At 47.8% G+C, this 8375-nt stretch overlaps 1 protein-coding gene across 5 annotated transcripts in view; it reads right to left on the minus strand.

Annotated features, from left to right (window-relative positions):
* The window catches only part of AFAP1 (actin filament associated protein 1), an 87130-nt gene extending 83245 nt beyond the window's left edge, over positions 1 to 3885 (minus strand). For 4 of the 5 annotated variants that reach the window (XM_020790501.3, XM_020790498.3, XM_020790500.3 and 1 more), the window contains exon 1: positions 3722 to 3885. The gene's annotated coding sequence lies outside the window, so the exon portion shown is untranslated. The remainder of the gene's footprint in view (positions 1 to 3721) is intronic. The other variant, XM_072998421.2, reaches the window with a different exon arrangement.
* Positions 3886 to 8375: the final 4490 nt, after the last annotated feature.

Consider the following 8375-nt stretch of genomic DNA (forward strand, 5'->3'; position numbering starts at 1 on the left):
GTCTAACTATCTCATCCTCTGTCATCCCCTTCTCCTCTTGCCTTCACACTTTCCCAACATCAGGGTCTTTTCCACAGAGTTTTCCCTTCTCATGAGATGGCCAAAGTATTGGAGCCTCAGCTCCTTCCAGTGAGCACTCAGGGTTGATTTCCTTTAGAATGGATAGGTTTGTTCTCCTTGCAGTCCAGGGGACTCTCAAGAGACTCCTCCAGCACCACAATTCAAAAGCATCAATTCTTTGGCCATCAGGCTTCCTTATGGTCCAGCTCTCACTTCCATACATCACTACTGGAAACACCATAGCTTTGACTATGTGGATCTTTGTTGGCAAGGTGATGTCTAGTTTTGCCATCGCTTTCCTCCCAAGAAGCAGGCATCTTTCAATTTCATGGCTGCTGTCACCCTCTGCAGTGATCATGGAGCCCAAGAAAGTAAAATCTGTCCCTGCCTCCATATTTTCCCCTTCTATTTGCCAAGAGGTGATGGGACCAGTGGCCATGATCTTAGTTTTTTTGATGTTGAGCTTCAGACCGTTTTTTGCACTCTCCTCTTTCACCCTATTTAAGAGGTTCTTTAATTCCTCCTCACTTTCTGCCATCAGAGTGGTATCATCTGCATATCTGATGTTGTTGATATTTCTTCCGGCAATCTTAATTCCAGCATGGGATTCCTCCAGTCTGGCCTTTCGCATGATGTATTCTGCATATAAGTTAAATAAGCAGGGAGACAATATACAGCCTTGTCGTACTCCTTTCCCAGTTTTGAACAATTGTTCCATAACCAGTTCTAACTGTTGCTTCCTGTCCCAAATATAGATTTCTCAGGAGATAGATAAGGTGGTCAGGCACTCCCATTTCTTTAAGGACTTGCCATAGTTTGCTGTGGTCCACACAGTCAAAGGCCTTTGCATAGTTTATGAAGCAGAAGTAGATGTTTTTCTGGAACTCTCTGGCTTTCTCCATAATCCAGCGTATGTTAGCAATTTGGTCTCTTGTTCCTCTGCCCCTTCGAAATCCAGCTTGTACTTCTGGGAGTTCTCGGTCCACATACTGCTGAAGCCTACCTTGTAGAATTTTGAGCATAACCTTGCTAGTGTGTGAAATGAGTGCAATTGTACGGTAGTTGGAGCATTCTTTGGCACTGCCCTTCTTTGGGACTGGGATGTAGACTGATCTTTTCCAATCCTCTGACCACTGCTGAGTTTTCCATTGATGATGATAAAAAAAGCGTACTGGTCCTTTGGTGTTGGGCTGTGGCACCAGAGTGGGTAACATGACCTTTAGCCTGGTTTGTTCCTTTTTGCACACCACACACAGAATGATTAAAGTGGTAGGAAACCACCACCTCTGCCTTGGCTGTCTCTAGCAAGCATGTCATTGCTAGCACCACTCTGGCAGCCACTGATGATGATTAGATCCTCTGCGAGCTAGCAAAAATTTAATGCAACTTGCTAGGCACGTCAGACACCTTACTACTCTCTATACCACACCATGGCTGATGTGCAATGTGTTCCAGCAAAAATAGTGCACATTTTTATTTAATCTGGTGCACCCTGCTAGTTCAGTACATAGCCTGGCAGCGATTGATACTGAGGATATATCCTGCTAGTTCAGTACGCAGCCTGTGTAGATACAATAAAATTTTGAATTCAAATAATGTATGGTTTCCTTTCTTTCAAATAAAGGGGGTAATGTCTGCGTATATAATTTATTTGGGGGGGGGGTAAAGGTAAAAAAAGTTCCCTGACCCCTGGTCTAGAGCCAGTTTTTGTGGCCTTGGGCAAGCTGTACAGTGCCAGGGTGCCCCCAGAGGAAGGGAATGGTAAACTACTTCTGTGTATTACCTACCTAAAAATACTCTGGGAAGGATCGCTATATAAATCATTACTGACTTGAAGGCACACAGACACCTGTCTATAACTGATTATCTCACTTTGTGTCTGTCCATCTCAGCGTCTGATGGAGTAGTTTTTTAACCTATGAAAACTCAAATCAAACATGCAAATTAAAATATTATCCAGTCTTAACCATGTTACTTCATTCTTCTTTAGATTTTCATATGGTTATAAATGAAAACAGAAATTAAAATTATTTCCAAAAAGAAGAGAAACCACCATCTGTTGTTGTTATCTGGAGGCACAAGGAAGTTGAGCATTTGCGGAGCCAAAGATTTGGGGAGTTGGATTCCTTGACAGGGGCTGGACTCAATGATCCACAGAGGGTCCCTTCTGGCTCTGCAGTTCTAAGATGATGATGATTTATTTTTTACACCTGTCCTCCAGCCACAGTGTAATTAATCCTGGCAAAATGTATTGCCTCCCATCTGCCACATTGTAAGATACCATAGTCTTTTATTTCTGTTGTCAGATTTCTATCTGGTTTTAGGGGAAATGTATATCCTAGTATCACCCTTACACGCAAGTCCATTAATATTTTTATCAACTACCTACTAATACACAACTTTTAGCAAATTATAACACATGGGAGTGTCAGAAACTTTTAAAGAACTGGGTACCTTGGCTAAATAGTCCGTGTCTAGTCACCTGGAAGCAATTCTTACTCATCACAGGCTAACAACAGGCAAAAGACAGCTAATAAGTCTGAGTAACAGGAACTTATTAAGGCCAGTTATGGAAAAAAATTATGCACACCAATCCATTTCTTTAGTATTTTGGAACTATGGAATGGGCTGCATTTCCCACTTGAGTTCACATGAGTTTAGTCAGACATGACTAAGCCCCATTCTCTGTCTTCCAGCAGGGCTCATTCAGAACTAGCTTTTGCTAAACTCTTATAAGTATTTGTACTGAACACGGGGGAGTGAAAAAGGCAAGCGATCAACTTTTTACTTATTTATGGGAGGGAATATGGCCAGACACTCAGACCTATTAAGTTGCTCTCTCTGACACAGGACCTACTGCAGACAGATAGATACCTGCAATAGGTTCCGTGTCAGATTAAACTGTGTTTCTGTGTCTGGTCAGAAAAACCCACGCGTCTGCTAAATACAATTCGATTTTTTTTTGTTGTTGGACCTCATTGTTTGAAAACTGTTCCTGAGAGTTTCACTGATTGCTTGGTCTTGGGTAAGAAGCTCCGTCTTGACTTGACACTCCTGAACGCCCCGACCCCCATCTCTAGCCGTGCGGCAGCCATCCTTTCGAAGTGCCCAGCCAGCCAACTCAGGTCAAGAGGGGACCGCAGGCCCTGAGAGGATCCAGCGGAGAGCCTCCCACGCCGGAACCGGGACTGTTAACATGATGCAATCGCTCCTCAGCCACCGAACGGCAAGATTTGGCCAGGACTCGCCTCTCTCTCGCTCGCTCTCTTCCCCCGCCCCCGCCTCTCTTTCTGTCTCCCCGCCGCCGGCCGGCTGCTCAGAGCGGGAGCGCCCCAAGCCTCAGCGGGCAGCCTGCCTTCGAGGTGTGTGTCTGCGGGGGCGGTGACGGGAGTCGAGCTCTTCCTCCCTCGCCGTTTCTACCCGACCGGGACGCCGGGCTCGGGGCCTGGCCAAGCAGCCAGAAGGAGGAGGAAGGCAGGCAGGCAGGCAGGCAGGCAGGCAGGCAGGCAGGGAGCGGCCAGGGCTGCGAGAGGCCGCCTTTTGTCTCCTCGGCTCAGGAGCGCCCGCGCAGCAGCAGCAGGCAGGCTCCCTCCTTGGTCCTCCTCAGCCGCTCCCCGAGGGCGCGGACGGGTTCGGGCAGCGGAAGGCGCGGGCAACTTACCTAGCGTCTGCCTGGCGCCGAAGCTCTAGCCCGGAGGAAAGCGCGAGGGAGCGAGCGAGCGCTCTCTCTCTCTCCCTCCTTCGCTCGCTCTTCTACTCTCGCGCTCGCCCCCTCTTCCTCTTCTTGGTGTCGTGGAGCGGGACCAAAGCGGGCCCCTCGCCCCCGAGTGGCGGCTGCGCGAGCCAATGGGCAAGCCACGGGGAGAGGGAAGGGCGGGGTCGAGAGAACAAAGGAGGGAGGGGGCAGCCCTGGAGAAATCGGGGGCGGGGAGCGGGGGGGGTGAGTGGACGGGGAGGCGCGCGAGTGTGTCAGCTCAGCCCCGCGCCGGCAGCCGAGAGAGCGGGGACGCCCGCAAAAGACCGGGGGCGCTGCTTGAGATGCTCGACAAGGCGGAGTACCCACAGCCTTACAACAGTGGGGTCTCCCAAGGAGTCCTCCGGAGGACGAGAGTGATCCGTGGCTCGTGGGACCCGCACGGCTCCCGCAGCTTCCCCCCTGGTTCGGAGCCGGCGGGCCAGCTTGGTTTCTGGAGGCACGACCTTCGTGGCGGGGGTTTGGGGGGGGGGACAGGGGGACGAGACTCGGGCGGCGCAACAGCCGGGCAAGCCCTGCGGCTACACTTGAGTTGGCCCAAACCCCTTTCCTCACTTTCGGTCGAGTGCACGGGGGGGGGGGCTGTGCCTGCCTGCTTACACAGGCCCCGAGGACTCCTCCCAGTTCCCCTCCGGTCCGAAAAGAAAGCGTTGAGCAGCCCAGGAGTCTCCATAGCATAGGAGGGAGTGGAGGCTGTTTCCAAGCTGAGAGACCTCCTCTTGGCCTCAGAGGGCCGCTCGGAGAAGTTCAGATAAAAGTTTCTTTCCCCACCCCACCCCGCTCCAATTTACTTTCCCTGCCTTCCTCGTTTAGATCAGCAGTTCTTGGGAGTTTCACTGAGCCTTCCTGCTCTCCTTGGCCCCTTCCGGAAAGCCCCAGCGCCGAAGGCTTCCATCTGGACTGAGACAGCAAGGAAGCCAATGGAAGAGAGCCATCGTCAACAGCAGGAAAGGCTGAATATTTCTGGGATTTTTCTTCCCCTTCCTGTCCATAGCGTAGCACAACTCTCTAGCGATTTTGCACTGTATATGTGTGTGAGTTATGTACAGATTTGTATTTGTTTGCATACTGAGTGCTTGGGATGAATTCACAGTTGTATGTGAGATGTGTGCCAAAAGCGACCGTTATGACAGTTGAGAAGTGGGGAAGAGCAATTATGAATGGAACTGTAAGCTGATTGGTCTGTGTGACTCCTGGCCAGAGAGACCCTTTTTTTCTGTTTGAAGGAGAGTTGTGGGTTATAGTTAGTTAGGTCAGCAATGGGAGGAATAAGCTTCCTGTAAGAATGAAGGACTGGGAGTTAGTGCGGTCTGTTTTGAGAAGAGTTTGTGAATAGATGTGTGGTCTTTTTAGAACTTGTGTTAAAGCAAGTGTTTATGTGTGTTTATATACACACATATATATACAAAAAGGGACATGATGTTGCGGGTTAAACCGCAGAAGACTCTGTGCCGCAAGGTCCAAAGACCAGCAGTCATAAGATCAAATCCACGCGACAGAGTGAGCTCCAATCACCTGTCCCAGCTCCTGCCAACCTAGCAGTTTGAAAGCATGCAAATGCAAGTAGATAAATAGGTACCACCACGGTGGGAAGGTAACGGTGTTCCATGTCTAGTCCCGCTCTGTCTTCGGACAAACGCTGGCTCTACGGCTTTGAAATGGGGATGAGCACTGCCCCCTGGAGTCGGACATGACTGGACTAAATATCAAGGGGAACCTTTACCTATATATACAAAATACTGTACAGAAAATTTTGTACATGCATACATACAGAGTTATGTATACTCATACATACAGAGTTGCAACAGAAGGTGTCTATCTGGACTAGATCAGATGGAAAGCTCTTTAATCTCTCTAGATTGAGAGTGAAGACCAAAGTCCAGCTGAAATGCATGCAGGACTTCCTCTTCGCTGATGATGCAGCTGTTGTTGCCCATCCTGCTGAGGAGCTCCAACAACTTATGAATCGTTTTAGTAAGGCCTGCCAAGGTTTTGGATTAACAATCAGCCTGAAGAAAACACAAGTCATGGGTCAGGGCGTGGACTCACCTCCCTCTATTAGCATCTCTACACATGAATTGGAGGTTGTTCATGGCTTTGTGTACCTTCGCTCAACAATCTTTCACACTCTTTCCCTAGATGTCAAGCTGGATAAACACATTGGCAAAGCAGCTCCCATGTTCTGTAGACTCACAAAGAGAGTATGGTTTAACAAGAAGCTGACAGCATATACCAAAATCCAGGTCTATAGAGCCTGTGTCCTGAGTACACTCCTGAACTGCAGTAAGTCCCAGATCCTTTGTGCACGTCAGGAGAGGAAGTTGAACACATTCCATATGTGTTGTCTCCAACGCATTTTTGGTATCACCTGGCAGGACAAAGTTCCAAATAAGTAGTCCTAGAATGAGGTGGAATTTTTAGCATGTATACATTACCGAAACAGCAACGTCTATGTTGGCTTGGGCATGTCATGAGAATGGCTGATGGTCGGATTCCAAAAGATCTCCTGTATGGAGAATTAGTGCAGGGAAATCGCCCCAGAGGGAGACCACAGCTGTGATACAAGGATATCTGCAAGCGGGATCTGAAGGCCTTAGGAATGGACCTCAACAGATGGGAAACATTGACATCTGAGCATTCAGCCAGGAGGCAGACAGTATAGCATGGCCTCTCCCAATTTGAAGAGACACTTGTACAGCAGGCCAAGGCAGTCCTGAAAATCAGGGAGCTGGACAGGGGACAGATTGTATTTGTCTTCAGTGTGGAAGTGATTGTCACTCTCAAATTGGCCTTCTCAGCCACACTAGACACTGTTCCAAGACCCCTATTCAGAGCACGTTACCCTAGTCTCTCGAGATTGATGGATGCCTACTACTACATAGATAGATACAGTGGTGCCTTGACTTACGAACTTAATCTGTATTGGAATGGTGTTTGTAAGTCAAAATGTTCATAAGTCAAAACACCATTTCCCATAGGAATGCTTTGAAAACTGATTAATCCGTTCCAGCTGAAGAAAAATATCACCAAAAAAAGAGAAAGAACACAATAAGCCCGGTCGGAAGGTGCTCCATTGCTGAGGTTTAAGAAGAAGAAAAAACCTCCAGAGACAAACACTAAAGCCACCTCCATTGCTGAGGTTTAAGAAGAAGAAGAAAAAACTCCATAAACAAAAAGTAAAGCCACCTCCGTTGCTGAGGTTTAAGAAATGAAAAAACCTCCAGAAACAAATAACTAAAGCCACCAACAACACAGCACAGAAACATACCTGCCCCAGTCAAAACCCACCTAGAACTGTTTTTTAAAAGGAGAAAACAGCAGCTTACCTCCCTGGATTGAGAGAGAGAGAGAGATGGAAGCAGAAGGAGGGCGCCCCAAGCCTCCGACAGTGACCACACTCTAACTGCCAGAAGTGAAAGTGTTACAGTACAAAGCAGCCTTGTTGCCACCTACAATTAGAAATCAGAATTGCCCGCTGTAGTGGAATCCAAAAAGGTGATGTCATTCCTGCCTGTCCATCACAGCAAAAAGGGGGAGGAGCCAAGGATAGAGCAGGAGGGGTGGAGCTAGAGTTAGAGTTAGGGAGTTGGAAGGACAGTTAGAGACAGTTGGAGTTAGGGAGAGGTAGAAAGAGTCAGGGACCAGAAGATGTATAGAGAGTGTTAGGGTTTAGGAATAGATCAAATGGGTTTAGGAGAGGAAATTGAAAGTATAACACATGGAACCAGCAGGAATGAACGTATAAGCATAACAAGAGAGATATAAAATTGATAGTAAAGTGATTGACTGCATGATCCTAAAAGTATTAACACCTGGACCAACTCATATATGATTTTCCTGTTGAATAATAATAAAAGAATACTTAATCATAAACCCTGCTTCCTAAAGTATATGACCTTTTTGAGGTGGCAGCTCCTGTGTGGGACTTGAAGTGGTATTAGCGAATAATTGGTGGCAGCAAAAAGGGTGTGTGTTCCTTTGTAAGGCCCAAAGAAATAGGGGCAACAAAGGGTTGATCACCACAAGTGGTGGCAGTGGTGGGATCGAAAGATAATCCAGTGAGCCAAAAGGGATTCCAGTAAACCAAAGAAAAACTTGAATTTCCTGAGCTTAGAGAACCTAGTAGTCTGGTGCTGCAAGGGCAGGAGTGGGACCCTTGAAAGTGGCTTCAAGAAAAAGCTTAAAAAGGGACTCTTGAGTGCAGACCAGGGAAGGGCTACAGAAAGGGGAAGCTCTGAGGAAAATTCAACAGTTTAAGGTTTACCTCAAGATTGTGAAAGACCGGTGGGCTAACTTTGGGGTCCTAGGCTCTGAGAAGAGAGGGCTGAGGGGACAAAAAGCAGAAGCCAGGGTCAAACACAGATCTGAGGGGAACAGGAACAAGCAGAGGAGCTTGGAAAACGGAAAAATAAACAGAAATAGGTGTGTGGCTGGAAGCCAAAAGAAACAGTGTATCCCACAAGGAGCTCAGGCTGGGTGCCTGGAATAACAAAGTAGCGAAGCAAACCTAGGCTAGGCTGTCTAAGCTACTAAGTATCTCCCTCCCTAACACAGAAAAAAT

Source organism: Pogona vitticeps, chromosome 4 (assembly GCF_051106095.1).
Source record: "Pogona vitticeps strain Pit_001003342236 chromosome 4, PviZW2.1, whole genome shotgun sequence".
Lineage (NCBI taxonomy): Eukaryota > Metazoa > Chordata > Lepidosauria > Squamata > Agamidae > Pogona > Pogona vitticeps.